At 55.0% G+C, this 7,500-nt stretch overlaps 3 non-coding genes across 3 annotated transcripts in view; all 3 read left to right on the forward strand.

The window, feature by feature from the left end:
• The first annotated feature begins 3,785 nt into the window (after positions 1-3,785).
• LOC126443310 (small subunit ribosomal RNA) lies at positions 3,786-5,701 on the forward strand. The gene has a single exon (XR_007581846.1). It is a non-coding gene; the product is annotated as a small subunit ribosomal RNA (ribosomal RNA).
• Positions 5,702-6,055: 354 nt separating this feature from the next.
• LOC126443317 (5.8S ribosomal RNA) lies at positions 6,056-6,210 on the forward strand. The gene has a single exon (XR_007581851.1). It is a non-coding gene; the product is annotated as a 5.8S ribosomal RNA (ribosomal RNA).
• A 188-nt stretch (positions 6,211-6,398) lies between these two features.
• LOC126443312 (large subunit ribosomal RNA) overlaps positions 6,399-7,500 on the forward strand; it is a 4,220-nt gene continuing 3,118 nt past the window's right edge. The window contains exon 1 of the ribosomal RNA XR_007581848.1: positions 6,399-7,500. This exon is cut by the window's right edge and continues 3,118 nt beyond it. This is a non-coding gene — a ribosomal RNA (large subunit ribosomal RNA).

Below are 7,500 nucleotides of genomic sequence, written 5' to 3' on the forward strand. Positions count from 1 at the left end.
CACAATATCCCACCCTTCCGACATCCGCACATTGCTCAGCTAAGCCACGAACACCCACACATGTCCTACACAGTGGTGCACCCAACATCACAATACTGCCTCCTGTCACAGCACACAAACAATGGCAGGAATGAAAGACACAGATCTGCCACAACCATGGAATCGGAGCGCCGCCTGTCATGAGCCAAAAGTGCATCCTGACGTGACAAATCGGATAATACCGCAGGCATCCAATTACGATAATCACTATCAACGAACCTGCCGCCCCCCCCCCCAATACACCTTTCCCTACAACAATGTGTATCTGAACCTACGCTATATCGTACCTTAACCTAACCTATATCGTACCTTAACCTAACCTATATCGTACCTTAACCTAACCTATATCGTACCTTAACCTAACCTATATCGTACCTTAACCTAACCTATATCGTACCTTAACCTAACCTATATCGTACCTTAACCTAACCTATATCGTACCTTAACCTAACCTATATCGTACCTTAACCTAACCTATATCGTACCTTAACCTAACCTATATCGTGCCTTAACCTAACCTATATCGTGCCTTAACCTAACCTATATCGTGCCTTAACCTAACCTATATCGTGCCTTAACCTAACCTATATCGTGCCTTAACCTAACCTATATCGTGCCTTAACCTAACCTATATCGTGCCTTAACCTAACCTATATCGTGCCTTAACCTAACCTAATTTGTGCCTTAACCTAACCTAATTTGTGCCTTAACCTAACCTAATTTGTGCCTTAACCTAACCTAATTTGTGCCTTAACCTAACCTAATTTGTGCCTTAACCTAACCTAATTTGTGCCTTAACCTAACCTAATTTGTGCCGTAACCTAACCTAATTTGTGCCGTAACGTAACCCATGTTGTGCCGTAACGTAACCCATGTTGTGCCGTAACGTAACCCATGTTGTGCCGTAACGTAACCCATGTTGTGCCGTAACGTAACCCATGTTGTGCCGTAACGTAACCCATGTTGTGCCGTAACGTAACCCATGTTGTGCCGTAACCTAACCCATGTTGTGCCTTAACCTAACCCATGTTGTGCCTTAACCTAACCCATGTTGTGCCTTAACCTAACCCATGTTGTGCCTTAACCTAACCCATGTTGTGCCTTAACCTAACCCACGTTGTGCCTTAACCTAACCTACGTTGTGCCTTAACCTAACCCATGTTGTGCCTTAACCTAACCCATGTTGTGCCTTAACCTAACCCATGTTGTGCCTTAACCTAACCCATGTTGTGCCTTAACCTAACCCATGTTGTGCCTTAACCTAACCCATGTTGTGCCTTAACCTAACCCATGGTGTGCCTTAACCTAACCCATGTTGTGCCTTAACCTAACCCATGTTGTGCCTTAACCTAACCCACGTTGTGCCTTAACCTAACCCACGTTGTGCCTTAACCTAACCCACGTTGTGCCTTAACCTAACCCACGTTGTGCCTTAACCTAACCTACGTTGTGCCTTAACCTAACCCATGTTGTGCCTTAACCTAACCCATGTTGTGCCTTAACCTAACCCATGTTGTGCCTTAACCTAACCCATGTTGTGCCTTAACCTAACCCATGTTGTGCCTTAACCTAACCCATGGTGTGCCTTAACCTAACCCATGGTGTGCCTTAACCTAACCCATGGTGTGCCTTAACCTAACCCATGTTGTGCCTTAACCTAACCCATGTTGTGCCTTAACCTAACCCATGTTGTGCCTTAACCTAACCCATGTTGTGCCTTAACCTAACCCATGTTGTGCCTTAACCTAACCCATGTTGTGCCTTAACCTAACCCATGTTGTGCCTTAACCTAACCCATGTTGTGCCTTAACGTAACCCATGTTGTGCCTTAACGTAACCCATGTTGTGCCTTAACCTAACCTATAATGTGCCTTAACCTAACCTAAAGTGCGCCGTAACCTAAACTATATTGCGCCTTAACCTGACGCACGTTGTCGCTGACCTGCTCTGTAATTGTTATGCAACCCGTTAAAGTAGTGTAGTGTTGCCTAACCGCAACCCTCGCAATATAGTTCGCTACTCGCACTGCCCGGTCCCCTGTGTATCGCGTCATGTTAAACACCTTGCAGGTGTTGCTGACTTTCCACATGCTCCTGCTATACACTGTAGTGTGGATAGCAGCAGGACGTACATGCCCCCCCCCCTTCCCCCCTGCCTTCGCAAGCTGGTCGGTGAGAAGTTGCATGTTCAATGCCCTTCGCATGCCGACGTACTCAGCCTACGTTGTGGTACGGCCTGTCACCTGTCCGCCGATGTACGCAAAACCCACAAACTGTACTGCACATTGCTCCGTATGTACTGAATGATACATCGTGGCCCATGTGACCGTATGACGACAAGCGCCTAGCAACGGCGGACCATACAGTCCAAATATTGTGCACGCAGCTACGTGTCGTCTCCCTATAAGAGCTGGATTGCAGTGTGGTACGCCATACAGACGTGTGGGAGGAAACGGACGCCCTGGATGGCGATCAGCATGGAGCAGTCTGTTGATGTAGTGGAGCGTGTATTCGGACGTAGTCGTCTCTTCTCACACACCGTGATAGCATGTTGCACCGCGTTCCACATCTGCGACATGCTGCAGAGGCGGGCTGACAGTCGTTCGCGCAATGGACACCGCATACGTACGGGTCTACCTTCCACGTGTTCTCTAGGCGTGCACATGTTGTTGCGTCTATGTGGGCAGACGTAGTGTGTTGTGACACCTGACACAGGCATGCAATACTCGTTGCAAATGGCGATGGACGTGTACGTTTGCTGGTGACGTTACGCAAATGAACAACCGGTAACCCGTTGTGGTGCGGTTGTTCTCGCTAGAGGTGAATCAGTGTTGGCGACGATCGGTCGAGCTATTAACCGGTTGTTTCAGGGATACCCACCATGCCCACGAACGTGAAAGGGGACCCACCATGCCCACGAACGTGAAAGGGGATCTGGGTGTGAGGCGATACCGCGGCGGTGGCTGGTGGGACCGTCCCCGGCCGGTGAGGGGGGGCCGCCCGGCGTGCTGGCAGCGCGGTGCGTGGGCGCACGCGCTACAGCCGGCTGGTGGGGCGGCCGGTGGCAGGCGCGCCGGCCGACGGACGCGGCAGGCGGCGCAGCTGCGCGCCGGCGCCCCCTGCTCGCGGCGCCTTGCGGCCAAAGTAGGTCCTCGCGGGCCCGGTGCGAAGCGCGGTGGCCATCAGCAGTGTGCTGGTCCGATTGAGGACTTTGTGCGCTGAGGATGCGCCGCCGCCCGGCGCTCGGCGCCGCGACGCCGTCTGCTGCTCGGTCGCCCCAGCGGTTCTCGCCAGGTGGTTTGTATCGCAGCTGTGCGGACGTGTTGGCGCGTGCGCTGTGCTGGGAGAGTTCGCTTCGGCACCCAAGTAGGGCTTTTGTCCTTCTGTGGCGCTGGCGTTGGAGCTGCCGGTCACCGTAGGTGGCGCGTGTTGTCTCCCGCCGGCAATGCCACGACAGCACGCTCCGGGCCTCTGTCGGCAGCGGCAAGCTCAGTTGGGAGCACGGTGGTCGCACCTAAAGCGTCTACTCGCCTAACTCCGGGCGATTGCGCCTCTCTCGAACCCGACCAAGTACTTAGGACGGCGCTGCGCGCCGCCGGGACCTGAGAGGGTTTCGAGGTGTGTTGTGCAGGGGAGCTCAGCCTCCTCCTTGTTTGCAGAATAATTGAGCGGACGCTTGCGTGTTCGCGCGGGCCCCCGGGACACACTCCCCGGGCGGCCGGCTGCTCAGCTCCTAGTTGACGCAGCTCCCTGGTTGATCCTGCCAGTAGTCATATGCTTGTCTCAAAGATTAAGCCATGCATGTCTCAGTACAAGCCGCATTAAGGTGAAACCGCGAATGGCTCATTAAATCAGTTATGGTTCCTTAGATCGTACCCACGTTACTTGGATAACTGTGGTAATTCTAGAGCTAATACATGCAAACAGAGTCCCGACCAGAGATGGAAGGGACGCTTTTATTAGATCAAAACCAATCGGTCGGCTCGTCCGGTCCCGTTTGCCTTGGTGACTCTGAATAACTTAGGGCTGATCGCACGGTCCCTCGTACCGGCGACGCATCTTTCAAATGTCTGCCTATCAACTGTCGATGGTAGTTCTGCGCCTACCATGGTTGTAACGGGTAACGGGGAATCAGGGTTCGATTCCGGAGAGGGAGCCTGAGAAACGGCTACCACATCCAAGGAAGGCAGCAGGCGCGCAAATTACCCACTCCCGGCACGGGAGGTAGTGACGAAAAATAACGATACGGGACTCATCCGAGGCCCCGTAATCGGAATGAGTACACTTTAAATCCTTTAACGAGTATCTATTGGAGGGCAAGTCTGGTGCCAGCAGCCGCGGTAATTCCAGCTCCAATAGCGTATATTAAAGTTGTTTGCGGTTAAAAAGCTCGTAGTTGGATTTGTGTCCCACGCTGTTGGTTCACCGCCCGTCGGTGTTTAACTGGCATGTATCGTGGGACGTCCTGCCGGTGGGGCGAGCCGAAGGCGTGCGACCGCCTCGTGCGTGCTCGTGCGTCCCGAGGCGGACCCCGTTGAAATCCTACCAGGGTGCTCTTTATTGAGTGTCTCGGTGGGCCGGCACGTTTACTTTGAACAAATTAGAGTGCTTAAAGCAGGCAAGCCCGCCTGAATACTGTGTGCATGGAATAATGGAATAGGACCTCGGTTCTATTTTGTTGGTTTTCGGAACCCGAGGTAATGATTAATAGGGACAGGCGGGGGCATTCGTATTGCGACGTTAGAGGTGAAATTCTTGGATCGTCGCAAGACGAACAGAAGCGAAAGCATTTGCCAAGTATGTTTTCATTAATCAAGAACGAAAGTTAGAGGTTCGAAGGCGATCAGATACCGCCCTAGTTCTAACCATAAACGATGCCAGCCAGCGATCCGCCGCAGTTCCTCCGATGACTCGGCGGGCAGCCTCCGGGAAACCAAAGCTTTTGGGTTCCGGGGGAAGTATGGTTGCAAAGCTGAAACTTAAAGGAATTGACGGAAGGGCACCACCAGGAGTGGAGCCTGCGGCTTAATTTGACTCAACACGGGAAACCTCACCAGGCCCGGACACCGGAAGATTGACAGATTGATAGCTCTTTCTTGATTCGGTGGGTGGTGGTGCATGGCCGTTCTTAGTTGGTGAGACGATTTGTCTGGTTAATTCCGATAACGAACGAGACTCTAGCCTGCTAACTAGTCGCGTGACCATCCCTTCGTGCTGTTCACCCAGCGATTACTTTTCTTCTTAGAGGGACAGGCGGCTTCTAAGCCGCACGAGATTGAGCAATAACAGGTCTGTGATGCCCTTAGATGTCTGGGCCGCACGCGCGCTACACTGAAGGAATCAGCGTGTCCTTCCTAGGCCGAAAGGTCGGGGTAACCCGCTGAACCTCCTCGTGCTAGGGATTGGGCTTGCAATTGTTCCCCATGAACGAGGAATTCCCAGTAGCGCGAGTCATAAGCTTCGCGTTGATTACGTCCCTGCCCTTTGTACACACCGCCCGTCGCTACTACCGATTGAATGATTTAGTGAGGTCTTCGGACTGGTACGCCAGGCATTGACTCTGTCGTTGCCGATGCGACCGGAAAGATGACCAAACTTGATCATTTAGAGGAAGTAAAAGTCGTAACAAGGTTTCCGTAGGTGAACCTGCGGAAGGATCATTACCCGACTAGACTGCATGTCTTTCGATGTGCGTGTCGTGTCGCGCAACACGCTACCTGTACGGCTCGCAGTAGCTGTGCGCCGCGTGCGGAACCACGCGTTCGTCTCAAACTAACGGCAATGTTGTGTGGTACGAGCGCTGAAGCGCTGGAGCGGCTGCCTGCGGCACCTGGCGCCTGGCGCCGGTTTTGATGACTTTCGCCCGAGTGCCTGTCCGCTCCGGTGTGGAGCCGTACGACGCCCATCGGCCGTGAGGCCGTTGGACACTGAACGCTGGAACAGGGGCCCGCCCACACGCCTCAGTCCCGGCCTATGCAACTGTCTTGAAAGAGATAGTGGAAACTACGAAAAGGATCACCCAGGACGGGTGGATCACTCGGCTCGTGGGTCGATGAAGAACGCAGCAAATTGCGCGTCGACATGTGAACTGCAGGACACATGAACATCGACGTTTCGAACGCACATTGCGGTCCATGGATTCCGTTCCCGGGCCACGTCTGGCTGAGGGTCGGCTACGTATACTGAAGCGCGCGGCGTTTGCCCCGCTTCGCAGACCTGGGAGTGTCGTGGCCGCCTGTGGGGCCGGCCGCGTCTCCTTAAACGTGCGATGCGCGCCCGTCGCCTGGGCGGTTCGCATACCGGTACTTACTCGGTAGCGTGCACAGCCGGCTGCGGTGTGGCGTGCGACACCTCGTACAACGACCTCAGAGCAGGCGAGACTACCCGCTGAATTTAAGCATATTACTAAGCGGAGGAAAAGAAACTAACAAGGATTCCCCCAGTAGCGGCGAGCGAACAGGGAAGAGTCCAGCACCGAACCCCGCAGGCTGCCGCCTGTCGTGGCATGTGGTGTTTGGGAGGGTCCACTACCCCGACGCCTCGCGCCGAGCCCAAGTCCAACTTGAATGAGGCCCACGGCCCGTAGAGGGTGCCAGGCCCGTAGCGGCCGGTGCGAGCGTCGGCGGGACCTCTCCTTCGAGTCGGGTTGCTTGAGAGTGCAGCTCCAAGTGGGTGGTAAACTCCATCTGAGACTAAATATGACCACGAGACCGATAGCGAACAAGTACCGTGAGGGAAAGTTGAAAAGAACTTGAGAGAGAGTTCAAAAGTACGTGAAACCGTTCTGGGGTAAACGTGAGAAGTCGAAAGGTCGAACGGGTGAGATTCACGCCCATCCGGCCACTGGCCTCCGCCCTCGGCAGATGGGGCCGGCCGCCCGCGCGGAGCAATCCGCGGCGGGGTCGTGTCCGGTTGCCTTTCCACTCGCCGCGGGGTGGGGCCGTTCCGGTGTGCGGTGGGCCGCACTTCTCCCCCTAGTAGGACGTCGCGACCCGCTGGGTGCCGGCCTACGCCCGGGTGCGCAGCCTGTCCTTCCGCGGGCCTCGGTTCGCGTCTGTTGGGCAGAGCCCCGGTGTCCTGGCTGGCTGCCCGGCGGTATTTCTGGAGGAGTCCGATTCGCCCCTTTGGGCGCTCGGGCTCCCGGCAAGCGCGCGCGGTTCTTCCCGGATGACGGACCTACCTGGCCCGGCCCCGGACCCGCGCCGCTGTTGGCTCGGGATGCTCTCGGGCGGAATAATCGCTCCCGTCAGCGGCGCTTCAGCTTTGGACAATTTCACGACCCGTCTTGAAACACGGACCAAGGAGTCTAACATGTGCGCGAGTCATTGGGCTGTACGAAACCTAAAGGCGTAATGAAAGTGAAGGTCTCGCCTTGCGCGGGCCGAGGGAGGATGGGGCTTCCCCGCCCTTCACGGGGCGGCGGCCTCCGCACTCCCGGGGCGTCTCGTCCTCATTGCGAGGT

Source organism: Schistocerca serialis, unplaced genomic scaffold, assembly GCF_023864345.2.
Source record: "Schistocerca serialis cubense isolate TAMUIC-IGC-003099 unplaced genomic scaffold, iqSchSeri2.2 HiC_scaffold_145, whole genome shotgun sequence".
Lineage (NCBI taxonomy): Eukaryota > Metazoa > Arthropoda > Insecta > Orthoptera > Acrididae > Schistocerca > Schistocerca serialis.